Here is an 18,846-nt window from a genome sequence, read left to right on the forward strand (position 1 = left end):
TACTTTGTTATTGTTTCCAGGCCCCCTAAGTTGACAAAGAAAGAACATAGCACATATATTCTAACCTGTGTATACACACACACTTATGATTATTTCTATATATAACCATCTGTGTTTATATTATAATAAACATGAGTTCATATTTGAAGAGGCAGTTTTTATGTTCCCTATACTCTATTTGGTAAGTATGTATTTAAAAAATTATGATAAAATAAGGCAGTTATGAATCCGAATAGTTTCAGATTTACCAAAAAAAGTGTGAAATGAAATATTAGCTATTAAAATAAAACTAAGATCTAATTAGTTCACTATTTGTATTAGTGAAACTTGAGAAGGTAAATAATGTATTATTCAGTTCAAATTTGATTTCTTTATTATCCCAAAACAGGAGTCAATAATTTTCTTTTATCCAGATTTTAATTTCCTAAACATGAGCTTTGTTGTTCACTGTGAAACACTGAGGAGGCAAGAAAAGAAAATATGTCCTCCAGAGCAGATATTACTGGAAAATTTCTAAATTTCATTTAACAAATTAGGCAAGAGACTTATTCTAATTAACAGCTTCCATTGAAAACATGCATATCATTTTTTTCATATTTATAGAGCTGAAGGCAAAATGTTGTCAGAAGAATAATGTATATTCTAATAACTACACAAGGAGTAAAAGGAGAGACTCTTTCAAGCTTACTCCATTTTTTTTTTTTCTGTGCTTTTTTTTCCTGGAAATAAAATGTAATTGTCATTTCTCTCACACAAGAATTTATCCCTGGTACTTAAAGAAATATATAATATAGTTCTAGATATTTTAAAATGATAGCTGTTGAAGAGAAAACATTTGTTTCAGAAATGTATCTACAACCAAATAACTATTTGAAATATATACCTTTATAAGAGGATCTGTGCTCAAACAACAAAAGTCCGTTTCAAGAGGCTAATGAGGAATCTCTGTCCTTCTTGGATTCTTCCGAAGGGAAAAACTGACTTTTCTCTAAGGAGTAGTTATATTTTATTGTATAACCAGATGGTATTGTGTGTCATGAAATAAAATAGAAAACCACAAGGTTTACTGTAGATGGAGGCTGATTCTTTGAAACATTTCCTCACCACCAGAGTTTGGAACACCAAGCTTGTGGGTGGCTTTCGTGCATGATAGGACTTTGATCAGGGCTCCTCCAGAAGGTGATTCAAAAGTAATGCTCTACTCTAGGCCTTGCTGATAACAATATTTTTATGTTTTCAAGACTCTGTTATTAGCATATGAACACTTATGGTCTTACTAGTCCTGAGATTGGATTAAGAGTCTGAAAATTAAATTTTAAAAAACTTATTAACATTAGATGGCATTTCTTTTTCTGTTTTTTTTTGGGGGGGGATTGTTTGTTTTTGTTTTGTTTTGTTTTGTTGGTAATAAGGACTCAGGTGATCTCATTGGACACATTCTCAGCTCTGAGTTCAATACCTAGAGTATTAGACTACCAATCATGGCCAGTTAATGGGGTCTAGAGTTATGAAACAAAATAAATTCTATGATTAATACAAGGGCTATAAAAATCTCTAGACTGCTGGTTCTGCATCATGAACTTGGACTCATATTAGACTTCAGGTTTATATTCTGAGTTTACCATTTTGACTTTAAGTCTCCTTGAGACAAATGTTCTTGCATGACCTCTAATTATTGTACTGCCAGTGGAACCTAGGAAACGGACATCATTAGCTGTCTTGCCTGGATAATTAAGAAATAAGTTCAGAGGGATAATTGCTGCATCATTATTTCTCTTTACCTTCTGACAAATTAGATTTTTTTTTTATAATTGAGTTGACCATATGTTCAAATCTATGCAATCAACAACACATTATTTTAATTTAAAAATTTATACACACATATACACTATGATTTTTCATCATCCTACTTTTATACCTTGGGCAGGTGATGAGGATGGGGTGAGTGGAGTTTAAGTCATTTTCAGACCAGTGTTGTTGTTGTTCCATTCACCTCCTGGGATTTATGTCTATATTTTTGAAGAGAGAATGCAGAATGGAAAGGACCAAGGCTTTTAAATGTGGCTTTGAATGCTTTTGAGATTTAAAATAAAGAAGTTTTTATGTTATCCTATTGCTCCCTAAAGGACTCATGTAGATGAATCAAGAAAATACAGATATGAATATGAACAAATTTTACATTGCCTTTGATTGTCCTAGCAGGAGTCCTAAAACAAATCTCACATTAAGTGATGTGGGAAGTTCTGGAAGATACTGAAGTGTCCTATGAGACAGCTTTATCTAAAACAATTAATGTTAAGATCTTAAATTGGTGGCAGGCTTTAAGACTTTCATAAATGTTCAAACCTCTGCACCTTTAAGCACACAGACTTTGAGAACATATTTCTTCCTGAAATAGTTCTACAAGAGTTAAAATCTACTGCATGTTAGTAGCTCCTTCTGGCTTTAGACTGTAAGGACATGGATATTAGTCAGCTGCCAGTCTCTCCAAATTTCTCCACGAGTTGCCCCTTCATCTCCAGAGCCTCCTTAGTCACTTACCAAAGATTCAGAAATTCACTGTTAATTGTATGCCCAGAATCAGATCAAGATTTTTGATGGGAAAAAGGTAATAAAAAAAGTTTCCATCTTTTTGCTATCTTTACAGGAAAGAATATGCAGAGACAGGCATATGGTTTGGGGTGTTATGAGCATAATGAAGAAGTAGAACAAGATGAATAAAAAATCAGAAGAGGGACAAGGTCTTGCCTTCTCTCACTATCTCAGGATGAGCATTTTCAATCCACAGCATGGGCTAAAAGGTGAAATAACAGATGTACAAAAATCCAAATACATGTAGCCAAAGCTAATCTAGTATTTGTGGTTATTATATTTTAGGGAACATCTACCAAAAAAGCTCATAGAATGGAATACAAAGCTGTTTCTACCAGCTTCCCCAGAAATGTATAAAAATCATTAACCTTAATAATAGAAGTTTTAAGTGAGAGATATTCATGATTGCAAACTATCACCAGAATACTTCATTCTCGTAAAATATAATAAAATTCAATATTGATGTCTGGGTAGGGAATTTTAGAATGTTTCCTTTCATCAGTAAGTAGAATAAGAAGAAATATTGGGAAATTCAAAGTAAAGAAATGAAAATAAAGGATTAATATAAGAGGTAGATTAGGGTTAACATAAGGTGCTGGCAGTGGGATATTGAGTTATCTTCTCAATTACAGTTTTAATAGCTTAGTCAGTTAGTTACATACCCTATAAAATACTCTTCTGTTTTATTTTATATTTTTTTAAGATTTTTGTTTGTTTGTTTATTTGACAGACAGAGATCACAAGTAGGCAGAGAGGCAGGCAGAGAGAGAGGGAAGCAGGTTCCCTGCTGAGCAGAGACCCCGAAGTAGGGCTCGATCCCTGGACCCTGGGATCATGACCTGAGCCGAAGGCAGAGGCTTTAACACAATGAGCCACCCAGGCACCCCACTCTTCTGTTTTAAAGAATTTAAGAACTACCTTAAGGTTGTTATGGGTCTTAGCCAATGCTCGGCACTTAGTAGATGCTTAGTGATAGGATTAAATAAATTAGTTATTTAGAATGTGAGTAACAATGGATGAGTAAAAGTCAAGCCCCAGTGTTTAATCTTGGGGAATGGGGAGAGTAGCAATGTTAATGACAGAAAGACTGCAGCAAGTTTGAACTTGGGAAATGGATAAATTTGGTATTAAACAAGCTGTTAATGTAAAGGTTGCAGAAATACAGTTTAAAGAAAACCAAATGTGAGCATAGTTTTATCTTTTAATTCTTTTGGTTCTCCATGGCATCTCATAAAGTGTTAAATATCCTTATAGATGAGGAGATTGGGATATATGCTGATTACTGGGATTGCTTCTTTCTAATCCTCAGAGACATATCTTGTCTTTATAACTTTTTTAAAAACTGGATTCAATTTCTTCTGTACATTTTAACTTCCATGGTGCATAGAACATACATAGAAAAAGTCAAAAGTTAAAAAAAAATTGAAAAAAAAAGTCAAATGTTGTAAAAGGCAAGATACTGGCTTAACTGGGACAGAGAAGCTAAAGGAATATTTAATTAAGAGATGTCTAATAGCCATTTTCATTGACTTTTTTGGAAGGTTGCAGAGGGAACTTGAAGTGTTTTGTGGTGCTGCAAAGATTATGATAACCAAATCAGTAGAGGAACAATAAAGAAGCTGAAGCAGGAGAGAAAAGATAAGGATTATTGAAGGGAAGACAGGAGCATTTAAAGAGAAGAAAAATTCCCTTAGCAAGGAGTTGTCTATATTTAGTCCTTCTCTTTCTCCAAATTGTCCTGAATTATTTACATATCGTATAATTAGAAACCAAACCATTACCTGTTCAATAGAAGGCTATTATAAGTTTATATATCATAAAAACTTATAAAATATGATTAGACAAGAAGATAGTTATTAATTTTGCCAGAAATACCAGCTTAAAAATTTTCCATTATAATGAGCATGAAACAGAAAGAAGTCTATATTCCTTAATATAAAGGACTTAAATATGTTTGCTAATTAATATACTTTGACGAAGCTTCACAGTTTCTGTGCCAATTCTATTATTAGCCTAATCATTTCAGGTTCTACTATAATGATAATGTAGATCATGACTATTGGCAGATTAAGATTATAGATGGTGAGAAAAACTAATTGTGCCTCCAGCAAATATAGGGAGATGTGCAGTATATCTGATTAGAATAACAAATTGATTGATCAAATGTATAGTGTATTAATTTTAGTAATGGACACAGATTTTATTATTTCAATATTAGTTCATGGCTAAAAAATTATATGCAGAAAGGTAGATTTTCTTACAGCAATTCTATCAACCAAAGTTGATTTTTTTAAAAGATTTTTATTTATTTATTTGACAGAGAGAGATCACAAGTAGGCAGAGAGGCAGGCAGAGAGAGAGAGAGAGAGGAGGAAGCAGGCTCCCTGCGGAGCAGAGAACCCGATGCGGGACTTGATCCCAGGACCCTGAGATCATGACCTGAGCTGAAGGCAGAGGCCCAACCCACTGAGCCACCCAGGCGCCCAACCAAAGTTGATTTTGTCCCCAGAGGTATTTTTGCCAGTATGTGGAGACATTTTTTATAATTGTCATGATTTGGGGGATTGGGAGTTGCTACCAGCATCTAGTGGGTAGAGGCTAGGGTGCTGCTAAATATCTTACAATGTGCAAGTCAGCATTTATAACAAATACTTATTCTGGCAAAAATATGCTGGGGTTGAAAAACTCTAATTTCCAGCATGGTTGTTTGTATTTAAATTTTCCTTAGTTGGGATCATTTACATATTTCCATGGACTTCAGCAGATAAAAGCAATTATAACTTTTAAAAGGACTCCTTCTTCTTGTTAAATGTCATATGGGCAAGACCATTCCTACATGTCTTAAACATGATAAAATTACGAGATCAGTCACATAATGACCAACATATTGTTGCTTAAAGACCAATTTCCACTAGTTCGGCCTAATTACCTTCTCCAGTTCATATTTGCAAGAAGATAGGATGGTGGTTGGGAAAAACACATAACATGTGGTGAGGACAACCTATTTTTCCATGTCCTTGAGCAACAACTGTTCATTTGTCAACCTAACTGAAAACTCAAATATGAACCTTTTTTTTCATTTCTATTTTATTTCAGAACTATAGGTCTAAATATTCCTCCACTATATATATTGTGCTCACAAATGATGTTTTTTGCATATAGTTCAAAGCGTAAAAAAAAAAAAAAAAAAGAGTGTCTTCTTGCCTTTTTTTACTGACACACACTTTTTTTTTTTTTTTTTTAACTTAGCAACATTTATTTATGTATCTGTTCAATCTGTCCATCTCTATGGCCACTGTGTAACATCGTCTTAGATTTGTTTCATCTCTTGCCTTCCTTAAATCCATATTTCACATAGCACTTAGAATGTCTTTTAAAAATTCCTGCAAATGCCACTCTCTGCTTAAATTCCTCTAGTAACTTCCATTATATTTGGGATAAAATTCACAATTTTAAAAAATGATCTACAGAGAATCCAACTGATCTAACCCTTGTTTCTCTAGTGATATTTCATGACTCAAGCTCCTTTTCCCTGGTCAATGTTCGCTGATGACACTAACTTTTTTCTCCCTGCCTTAGAGGATTTGAATATGCTGAATTCTCTTCCGAGACAGCTCCTCTCCATCATTATGGCCTAGATGTCATTTTCTCATATAAGCTTTCTCTGACTTTGATAATTTAAATTTAGGGGCCCCTGCATTAATTTCTTATTTTGTTATTCACAGACTATAGTCATAATATGTCATTATCCATTTATTTTGTGAGCATTTGAATAATATTCCTCTCTAACTAGACTTTATACTCATCAAGTCACTAGCATTTTATCAGTATCATTCAACTCTGTCTCACCGGGCCTAACCCAGTATCTGGAACAAAATAGACATTCAGTAAACACAGAATTCTTTAGTATAATTTAAGACTATTGTGATTAACTAATTAACCTTTGATCATTCACAGTAACTAATAAAATTACTAAATTTTATCATAAGCCCAATTTTATAAATGTCTTTAGAAGTAATATCTTAAAAAAAAATTTCCTTCAGACCATACAAGATTCAGTTTTTGAGGTTATATTGAATTTGGACAACAAATCAAGAGCTGTCAAAGTAGAAGTCATGACTACTTTTAGCCAGAGATTGCCAGTTTAGATGTATGCCAACTCACCCATTAGGCAATTCACTTATAGCATTAAGCTAGTTAGTGAGGAAACATCCCAATGATTCCCATGACAACAAGATCCACTATAAAGATGGTGGCAGAGAGCTAGACTGAACTGGAATTAGTCAGTGAGAAGTATAGAGATGGGATGCATTTTGTTACTTTGCACATTTTGTGACAATGAATGAAATTGTTCATTCACATTCACTATGGCTCTATATTTACAAAACTGGTCACTTTGAATCTTATGCTTGTCATTTCCCCTTGAAAATTGCCTTATTAAATATTACTCTTGATTGAACATTAATATATTTTTCTCAGTTGCTTAATGCATTGAGAAACAGGGTTTGGTAGAGATAGAACTTTCATTTAATTACGACATTGTATTACTATAATCTTGGATATATCAGGTATCTAGAATAAAGGAACTGTTACCATGAGCACTGTTATAGATACTTGGGGGACAAATCAGCCAACAGATAAACAAAGATACTTGCCCTTGTGGAGTCTGTAACCTAAAGAGGAGGACCACAAATAATAGATTTTATGAGTTAATACATCATAACTAGCGACTAAAAAGAAAAAAAAAAAGAAGAATAGGGGAAAATGAGTGTAGAGTACTGGAGGTGTAAAAACGACAAAATAACAAAACAAAACAAAAAAAACAATCAAAATTTTGAGTAAAGTGATCAAGATTACCTTTCAAAGAATGACAGTTGAACAAGCCCTTAAAGGAAGTAAAGGAGTTGCCATTTGGATAATTCCTTAGAGGTCTTGTACTTTGTGCATTTGCCACTTTTATTCACTATTTTTCCTATTTTATACTTCTCTTAAATATCTGTTGATTCTTAAAGATTCATTTGGATTTAATAGTAAAGAACTTAAAGCATTTTATATGCTCTGTGTACAAGGGTCGATCTTGTTGGTTGGTAGAATTCATTTTAGGGTGATAAAGAAGCAAGTCATTATTCTATTGGAAAGCCCCATATTAGCATCTTTTATTTTCTCTAGGGTTGTTCAATTTCTCTAGGTGAAAAAATATATATATTATATATATATATATATGTATATATTTATGTATATATGTATATATTTATATTTATATATCTCCTGGGTTTTGGAAAAAAAGCATGGCTCATGGCCTTCTAATGAGAATCATACCCAAACTTTCATTTAATCTCCACTTTTCAATGTTTCTGGTGTCCTTGTATCCAGGGACGTTGCCAATAATCTCTCCGTGAGGGGAAGATAGAATATCTGTCTCTTGCAGATCTGTGTTGGCCTTATCACATGCCTGCATGGATAGAACCATGGATCCTAGCGGTTTAATTGTGTCTTAAACAGATTTTTCTACTAGTTCACTTGTTTTCAGGCTCAAACTTTACTCAAACCTTCCAGGGTCTTGGGTCCCTTCAATTCCAGGGCCTTTCTGGTAGTCTGGAAAATCAACTTCCTTGTCATCTTTAGCTTTTCTTTCTGCACCTTTCAGTTTCTCTGTTTTACTAATTCAGTTAACATAGCTGAGACCAAGTTTTGTCTTCCAAAATTACATTCATAACTCCAGTCCAATTTCATTTTTTGTTATTGTGGACATTTACATTTAAAAAATTATCTTGTAGTAATGCTGATAATGTACCCCAGGGAATAGCAATAGACATAAATTCAATCTGCCACATTTAACCAGAAGTCAGTACAATGCATTTAACAATTTAGTGTGAGGCACTGTGTGAGGTGTTACTGGGAAGACAAATTATTAAAACAGGATAACTATGCTGCCAAGGTTCAGAGTTTAGTGTGAGAAAAATGCACTCTCATATAACCTTAACTCAAATCAGTTTGGTAAATACCATGTAGTGGGTCGAAGAGCACCTTCCAAAATCCATGTCTATCCAGAGTCTAAAAATACGATCTTCTTTGGAAATAGGATCTTAGGAGATGTAATCAAGTTAAAATGAGGTCATCGTAGATTAGAATGGGTCCTAAATACAATGACTGGTGTTTTTATAAGAGAAAGGAGATTGAGGAGGGCATGTGCTCTAATGAATACTGGATGTTACACTTAACTAATGAATCATTGAACACTACATCAAAACCTAATTATGTACTCTACAGTGGCTAACAGAATATAATAAAAAAAAGTAAAAGAAAAAAAAGAGAGAGAGAGAGAGGAGAGAGAGAAAGTAGATAGACATTTGGATATAAAGACACAGAGGGGACCTGGCGGAAAAGGCTATGTGACAATAAAGTCAGAGATGGAAGTAACACAGTTGCAAAACAAGGAACTTCGGGGGCAACAGAAGCTGGAAGAGGCAAGGGAGGGTTCTTCTCTAGAGTCTTCAGAGGGAGCATGGCCTTGCGGAGACTTTGATTTTGGACTTCCAGTCCCTAGGATTCGAGATGATAATTCTCTGTTATTTTAAGCCACCCAGTTTCCAGTACTTTGTTATGGCAGCCTTAGGAAACAAGTATGTGTCATAACACCAGCATAAAGTAAAAGTGTGAGAGTTGTACAGAGTTCACCATATATAAACACAGGAAAGAGCAAAACCTCTGCATTTACCTTCGGTAGTGTAGAAATGCTACAAATAAAAATGTATTAGATGTCATTAAACTACATGGACGAAGCTCCCTATTATTTAAGGACTAATTTTTCAGATATAGCTAAAGTGAGGATTTGGGCACATCTACACTTACATATTTTAAATCACATATTTTATCAAAAATAGTCACTTAATATCTTCTGAACATATTTGAGGAAATAAAAGCATATGCACTTAACAACAGAGAATCATTTCTGAAAGAAAGTTGAATGCTCTTGCAAGACATTCTTGGCTCCTGAATTTGCTTCGTATCTATAGACATGTCCTCATTACTTTTAGGCTGACTTCATAACTTCATTAACATTGAGAGTAACTTCTAAAGAAGTACTCTATTTTAGTATTATAATCAAATTGTTACCAAGATTATTTTAGCTAAAGCAAGAGTAATGGGTTTTGAATGTCTTGGAAGAGGAGTTGAATGTTTAAGAAATTGAAGTCTAGAAAGAGACAAATTTTCTTTGACAAATTCTAAAGACATTTTGAAGATGAAAAGTTCTGGTGATGTAAAACTCAAATTGTGAACATTCGTTCAGCAATTACATATGAATTAACCAACCTGTCAATATAAAATTAATGCTCCTGAGATATTTCAAGTAAGTTTTACAATCTGATTTTTAGAGTTAATCAGAATCTTTAGGGAAGTTAAACTGTTGAAACCAACTATAGTTGCAAACACATGGCAGTTAGCTGAAAACTATTTGGATAGAGAAGAAAACGACTTCATTCATCACTCGTAAGAGCAAATATTTCCACTTGAGTAACTCACAATATATAATAAAACAGTTTGCTTCAGTTTTTCTCTTAGAGGCCAAGTGCATACCAGCAATACATTCTGAAGCTTTTGAAATGCCTCTTTTTTATTTTCTTCTAAAATCCTATACCCTCACCCCAAACTAAACTTTAGCTTGTTTCCAGGCCCATGCCTCCTCCTGTGTTCCCTTTCTTAATAAACTGAAATATGCTAATTAAAAATAGAAAACTGAAAGTTTTCCATAGCTATCATTCATGCCTAATGTCCAATCAGTCGCTGAGCCCTTAAACCACTCATCTCATGTATATGACTTTTCTCTATTTTAACCACTGCTGCTCTAGGCAGAATCTCATTCCCCCTGTGGTCTCCAATATGATCCTCCCCAGACAATTCTCCACAATGTGGCCAGAGTGATTTTTCTGAGTTACAAATCTGGTCAAGTTAAGCCTTGTTTAAAAATCATTTAGTGCTCTCTATAACTTTCAGGATAAAATTCACAGTCTTTAGCCTAGTAACAAAAGCCATTTATGATATAGTGTTTGTTATAGTTCAACATTGTTTCCCAAGATCTGATCATAATTTTCAGTTTTTCTAATTGCATTAAACCATCAGGTCAAAACCTGAGGGCGTGTTCTATTGGTTTCCACCATGTCTTCACTCATGCTCTTCCCTTAACGTAGGGCTACCTTCCTCCATCATGTATGATAAGTTGGCAATAAGCTTTCTTGCAAAATTCCATTCCCATGTCAGCTCCTCAGTTGGTTTGTCAGCTCTCTAGTTTAGTCTAGCCAGGTAGCCAGCTTAATATCTGAGCTTCTCACATGGAACAAATGGACTTAATGACTAGAAATTTTAAATATATTTCATCCTTAACATATATGATTTAATTTGTGTTAGACTGTTTTTAATGCAATCCCTAATTCATAGTAGTTAAGAATAATGTTTAGGAGCATGTCCTCTGGAATCAGTCATCTTGTGTTCCAATCCCACCATTTGCTATCTGTGTGATTTGGGGAAAATATTTCTCTAAGCCTCAAAGTGCAGTAAAGTAACATCACCAACTGAGGGCTCAGAGCTCAAATTCATTTTCAAGTCATTCATGATTTTATGATGAAAATCCTAGAAATGTAATTTAAATGGAAAATTTTGATATGTATTTATAGATAGATCTTAAAGGATGAGAATTGAGAGAATATTGCTATTAAATGTTAAATATTTACTTACCCTGAGTGGTCAAAATGCCAAAATGCCAATATTCAGCACAGCATGATGTTATGTTGCTTAGTGAAGCAACATTACTTGAGAACAAATCACAGGAAAGAGGAGACAGAAGTGGACTCTGTGGTGAGATTCTCTTTTTGTCATTCCTCACCTGCTCTCCCCAGGAATAAAGTCAATCTACTAGACTGGCATTTGCTACCTAGACTTGCTATTTACTGTCTTAGCTTTATCAGTGGAAAGAATCCAAAGAACGAATTGAGAGTAGTTTTATCTTCTACGTACCTGCATCTGATTAAAATACACATATAATTAGACATTTATTTTTGTAGATTAAAGAGTTATTAAAATGGATATTTCATGCAATTTAAAGCATAATATATTCTACAGATGAAATAATATTTTGTGTTGAATTTTTATCACATGAATTTATTTAAACTACAAAATTCTCAAACACTGTGAAGCATGCTGGGTTAATTAGCATTAGAGAGCAAAAATATCATTACATGTTATTTAAAGTAGAGCTTTCAAACTATTTTGGTAAGATTTATGTACTAGCACATTTTCCAGAAATATCATTTAATAGTGCTACATGATATAAGTGATATAAGTAAAGCTGAATCATAAAATAAAACACTTTATTTTTCTTCTCAGCCTTTCTGAAAAGCACAAGTGAAAAGAAAGAAGCAGTAATTTATTCGAATGTCTTTGCTCTTTTTTAAACAAATGATATTATCTTTATTATTTTCTCATTAAGCTCATGTTTTTGAGATGCTACCCTAAGGATGATTTGGTGCCTTGTTCTTACCTGATCTATAAGTTTTGTATCTCGGCTGTTCTTTTTTCCTTGCTCCACCACAAACACAACACAAACACTCCACTTTCCCAAAAAGTGTGGATGAACCCTCAACAAATTATTGTTAGTATTGCTTTGAAAAAGAAACACAACTTGTAGCAGAATATCTGCTTGCAGAAGACGATCACAAGACATTACGTGGTATCAGTAAAGCAAAATTATCCAGTTCCTAGATTTATTTATTTCATTGATCCACATTTTTGCCTCACAAGGTATATTCTATTGTTGATAGTTTTTCGGTCTGACAAAGACTATTCCTTGATCTACCTTTCCTCGGGCTCCTCTGAGCATTCTGTTGAATTAGATCTGACTTTGGGCTCTCCCCTCTGTATTTACAGAATCCACATTGAACAAGAATCCTAAGTAAGTTAATGAAAACCCCCACTCTTGGCATCTGACCATCTTAGGTATCTGATTGAATTCCTCATCCCCAATCCTCAATATTTAATCACTGGGGCTTATCTTTAACAATAATTCTATTGAGTGTAACCGGCAAGAATCTCCTTTACTTCTGATGCTCCTCTTCATGACTTTCCTTCCACTATCCCCCAGCCTGTTCACCCAGCCTAGTAAATCCCAGCTTGTCCTTGTTAGAGTTGACTCCAATTTCTCTCCCCAAAGTAGCTTCCCTTGAATACAGTCTGCCTTACCATCTTTAACAAGTGTCATGAAACATTTATGTCTTTAACAAGACCAAACTTTTCTTCTTTACCGGTCTCATAGAGTCAGAACATATTTCTTTAACGCTACAGAATTTTAGAAAACTCCTCTCTTAGCACATCAAAGAGGGCCTTTGAAAGAACACAACTACATCACAAAGTAGAATCTCGGACACTTCCTGTTGTCTATGCTTTTGCATAAAATTTTTACAGAGGATCTTTGAAGACAAAACATGACACTATGCTATTTGGTTCATTGACCCAGTCATTGGTATGGCTACCTTTTCTTACATAGTAAGTGATCAAAAATATCAATTGGATTTCAGTAGTAAATTTGTAAGATGTAGGATTGCCCATCTTATCATTTTCTCTTTCATCTGGGAACTGTAGTTTCCATTCTTAATTCAGCTCAAGTTTAATATGACATGATTGAAAGAGGAATCTGTCTTCTTGAGAGGGTTCATGGATTTCCCTCTTACAAAGGAAAGATGTTTTTGTCCTGTATAGATTTTAATTTGGACTCATATTATGGGTTTGGATGTGTATCTAAAAACCTTCCCTATTATCATAGGCTTCTGCAAATGGATTGGGAAAATAAAATATTACTCTGAAAAACAACTATCACCTGGGATTCCTTGTAAGTCTCATTTCTTCCAAACTGTATATACCAAAGCAACATCCTTACACCGATGGTTACTTTTTTTTTTTTTTTTTGGTTTTGCTGATCTTTTGAAGTAGTGCTTAGAGAGAAAGTAGGAGGACAGAAAAATATCTGGGGATTTAATAACAAAGCATGGTAGGATGTGCCATAGTGAGGACAGTCAAAATAGCATGACCACAGATGCATACCTTGTAGTACTGGGACCTTTATTTGGTTTTCACACCTGCCCTAGCACAAAGCTATTCACAGCAGGAGGCCCTGCCTTTTGTTTCTCTCCTTGTTCCTGACCTATTCTCCCTTCTTTGGCCTGTATTGTCTGCAAATGAAATGTGCCAAAGTTAACTGATACTCTCTAGGTCATCTTCCTTGAACAGAAATCAGCAAACTTGATTTAACAACTATGTCTTTAGCAGAAAAGGAAAAAAAAAAAAAAAAAAGTCTACTTAATGGATAGTTACTGTGCATCTACTATGTGTATAGCATTTTCACATATTTTATCACATTTAACTCTGGAGGAAAGCCCATGTTTGATATGAAAATTAATACCACAAGAGAGTAAATAATTTAGTAACCTTAGCAAATAAATACCACTATTCAGATTCAAACACTCTTCTATTTGATTCCAAGTTTGCACTGGGCAAAATAGGAAAAGGCAAATGCCAGCAATTACTAGCATTTATTGTGTGTTTTAGCAGCTTTTGTTAAATTAAACTGAAAACAACACTAAGAGGTAAATGTTCTCATTTCTAACTCTAACCCCAAAATAAATAAATAAATAAATTGAAAATCCCAAACCAAACAAAACACCTAGAAGTGCAGAGAGTAAATAAATTGTATGAAGTCATAAAGCCAGGAAGTGGTTGAGCAAACATTTTATCCCATGCCAAACACTAAATCATTATGTTATGTTGCTATACAACAAAGGATGCATAGATCCCCAGGAGAGGTCTGGATATTATGTACAACTGCAAGCATGTTAACAACAAAACCAACACTGGGCAAAATCACCCAAAGACTTCAGAAACAAAGCAGTCACTCCAGTGTTTTTACATTTGTTTAGTTTGGTATGTTCTCTAGTCCTGACTTACATTAACAAGATTCTCCCTAAACCCTCTGTGGCAGAGAAACTAAGGAAAGATTATCATTTTACTTAAGGAGAATTTAGTAGGAAGCTCTTTCTTGCATGTGATTCTCTAAATTTACCTCATAATTAGCTGTAAAAATGAGATTGGAAACTCCTCTATCTCTGACAACCAAATCGTTTCTTAATGTAAGCTGTAATCATTACAGAAATTTAAGGCTTGGAGATCCACCATTGTTTTAAATAGAATGCACAATCAAAACTCTCATTCTTCATTTGACAGATCACTGAGACCCATTGACCTGTACTTTGCAAACGATTGTGTTCATTGACTGTATCCTAGGTAGATAAAAATAGAATGTTATAAAGCAATTAATTAAACTATAATCAGTAAACAATAATCCTAACCTTGCACATTAACTTTTTATCCCAGCATCAGTAATAAGTTTAAAAACACATTATAAATTGCGGGTAACTGTAGTAAAATAAATTGCAATTTTAATTTGCCAGCCCTGTTCCAACAAAGGAAGTATAAGTGTAATACCCTGAAAATCTGTTTTCCAATTAAAATCTTTAAACTCCCTTACATTTAATTAGTCTTCATATCACAAACATTACATTTGCTTCCATTTGGATCAAAAATTTTATTTGTTCCTTAAAACAGTGAAATGAGATGTGAAGGACCAGCTTTACTATGCCCATTTAAAAACTGAAGGCACTGAGGATGAGAAATTTTAAGTAAGCTATCCAGGATATTAGAGCATCCAGAATTGCAACTGAAGTCCAACTCCAAAGCCATGTGTATTCAACACATAAGAACAAGAAAATGTCAGAAAACAGAGAAATTTAGAAGTTGCTTAGTCATCACAGAGATTGGCCTCTACATTGTATTCGAGAGAAGAATATGGTCCTTTGATATAAATGTGTGGAAATGTGTATAGATGATGTCCCTGCTGGAGCACTTGAGGATAGAGATACAGCAAATTCAGAAGAAAACCCTTCTAGGAGGTTGTAAACCGTACTTATAAAATAAGTCTTATACCTGGAAATAAAACATTAATATGAGTAATAGGTGCAGAACAGGAAACCTGACCTCTGGTTTTTCACAGCAAAATGTTGAGAGACTTTGCAGGATCAGCCAATGATGCAATCTATTCTTTGCCTGCTTCTGCTTCTAGTGGTGTTAGATTCCTAAATCCAGCTGTTCAGTGCACAATACAACCCCCTTAAGTATCTCTTAAGATATACAGGGGTACGCACCTACCCAGGGTAGTAATCTAGAAATAAGTGCTTTGCTGAGAGCAGGGCAGGTGTAAGATGTATTTTGATTACTTATCTCTGAGAGGGCCTCCAATAAAAATCTACTCAAACTGGTGCTTCAATCTAATGAAAACAGCAATGGAATGTCAGCTGATTACCCATTCAGATGGTGTTTGTGACAGTGTAAGAAGATTTTTGTATCTCTTTAATCCTCATACAAAATTTGTTAGGATTCGATTTTATTTGTCTTCTCCGTATGTGCAGGAACAAACATGCATGCATAGAAACATGACACATATCGATATCTCTGTAGAACTTTTCCCTGTATTCAGTACATTACAATGTTCAATATCTAGATGTCATTTAGCTAGTTAAATGAGCAAAGAAGCTGTTTTATTCTAACAAATAAGAGGAAAATAGTTTATTTTTCAATAACATTTCCTAACCATTGTCAGTAGTAGCATAATTTCACCATTATTTGTTTGTTTGAAGGTGGTAGAGATATTGGCATGTGCATTATTAAGATAGTCTGAATATGGTAATTTTCATAATGAGATTTATTGTATACGTCTCCTGGAATAAAAAAGGGACGGCTCCATTCTGAAACATTTAAATGGCTGTGGGAAAGGGAGATTCGATTATTTTTAATAGAACAAAATTTGTATTCTGAGTTCATTAGAATGCTGACTGCATTGAAAAAACAAGTTCTGTTCTTACATCACTTATGTAATGAGATGATATGAAAAAAATTCAGTTTTGTGGTGTCCAACACATGAACAGAATTTAAATGAATATTAATTAATGCAAAGCCCCATCAAAGAATGCAGGTGATTTTATTTTTCCCCCAGTTTTTGGTAGTTCGTGATTTCATGGCACATGTCCCAGCTTGACACAATTTCATCAAATAAATGTAGAGCAGTAGGTAACTTTTGAGAGATGTAAACAGGTTCTCGTTTTTCACTCACTTTTGCAGTGCCTAGTGTAGTGTTTTGCTTATAGTAGAAATATAATAAATGCCTGTTCATTTAAAGCAGAAGAATTTAAAATGCAATGGGATTGATTTACAATCTGACTGAACAATTTGTTTATAAACCCTGAACCAGTGTCAAAACGAATGGTTCTTATTTTCATTTTCTAACTTACCAAAATGAATCTAAAATATCTCTAGGGCAATTTACTCTGTTTTCTTTATTTATTTTTAAATATGTTTGAAATTACTGATGAGATACAATAAGCACAAAGGACCATGACTATCTTCCATTTTGTTCTTCAGTTCTCCAGATACCAATTGCATTTATTACAGTGATTTACTTTGTCAGACTCAGCTTCCTGATCTTTTTCCTCACTCCAGCTCCATGTACAAGCTTACCACTAAATATTTATAACACAGCTTATCTAGATTTTATATATTTTTTACAACCAAATCTTAGCTAAGGCTAACTAAACTTCAGTTGACTTTTAGAGTATTATTGACCTTAATACCACATTATTCTATAGTGAACATGGTGTTTACCTTTTCTTCTTTGTATTCCTGTTTAGCAGCAAAAAATTATAGGGGCTGTGCTTCATCAAGCTTGCCTAATTGTAAGATCTAGGTCCTGAAACTTCTTGCATCATTACCCACAGTATTTTCTGCTTTTAGATATACAGTTAAATTAGAAGAGAAAGTATAATTTATTGAATTTATTGAATTGTACTATACCAAACCAATTATATCTAGATCTATTATTACACATACATATATTTCACAATATCTCTGTGAGTAATTCCTAGGTATTACTATCCTAGGAAATCAAATTATGTTAAATACTTATCTAGGATCACCAGATTAAAACAAAACAAAACAAAATATAAAAACAGAATTTTAGGAGCTTTCCCATCCTATTCCAAAGTCTGTGTTCTTTCTACTATACCAAGATTATAACTCAAATATAGTTTTGAAATAAGGCTGAATAGAAATCTAATCTGGTGCAGTCCATTTTTTGGTCAGTGCATTTTTGATTCCTCAAACATTGATTTTCTTTCTTTCTTTTTTTTTTTTTTTAAAGATTTTATTTATTTATTTGCCAGAGAGAGAGAGAGTGAGCACAGGCAGACAGAGTGGCAGAGGGAGAAGCAGGCTCCCTGCGGAGCAAGGAACCCGATGTGGGACTCGATCCCAGGATGCTGGGATCATGACCTGAGCCGAAGGCAGCCGCTTAACCAACTGAGCCACCCAGGCATCCCTCAAACATTGATTTTCTTGACTTAGAGGTAATACTAGGTATATTTCACATCTACCTTGTTAAAGTCATAAATGTATTTATTACTGTAGAATAGTCTTTCCCAGTCCTTAACTGTCTAAAAACCAAAGGGAGAAATATCTCCAAGAACAAAGTGAACCTTAGGTAGAATCCTTGCTCCATTCATGCTTCAGATAATTTTCTGTATGATAGTAACAGACACCTCTGTTGTTACAAATGAACTACTGAAGGTCACAAGAGCAGTCAAAACACACACATGAAACTTTTCTTGTGAATATTTGGAGAAGATATTCCAATTAATTGACATGTATATGTGTGTGTGTGTGTTGGTGTCCAGGTGAATGTTATGGGTGTTGATATAAACAAAATATGGTTTACCAGTAAATGGTTTATACCACAAAACTTTATGTTTGGTTCACACCCCTAGGTCTATAATGATCCTGAAAAAAACTTTATATATGGATGGTCAGGATTTGTTTACCTTACAATGTAGGGTATTGCCTAAATACCCTACATTTATAATTCTATAACCCTATGAGGCATATTTTTGCATAAAATTTTCAGTCCATGAGTGTCTTACACTAATAAAGGGTCCCCACCTTCAGCCTCTGATATTCACTGTTCTACCTTAATACAACATCTGACAAGCAAACACTTCCCTCAAACATCAGCCAATTGGATTGTTGATACACTTTTTTTTTCAGATTAGAAATCTTCAAAATTCTGCTATTAGAAAATCTTATTTATAATGCATGTAGAGCTTCTAA

General features: G+C 34.1%; 1 long non-coding RNA gene across 2 annotated transcripts in view; it reads left to right on the forward strand.

Annotated features, from left to right (window-relative positions):
- LOC308353481 overlaps positions 1–18,846 on the forward strand; it is a 136,959-nt gene that overhangs the window by 38,585 nt on the left and 79,528 nt on the right. The gene's annotated exons all lie outside the window — the stretch shown is intronic.

This window comes from Martes martes (assembly GCF_963455335.1).
Source record: "Martes martes genome assembly, chromosome: 12".
Taxonomy (NCBI): domain Eukaryota; kingdom Metazoa; phylum Chordata; class Mammalia; order Carnivora; family Mustelidae; genus Martes; species Martes martes.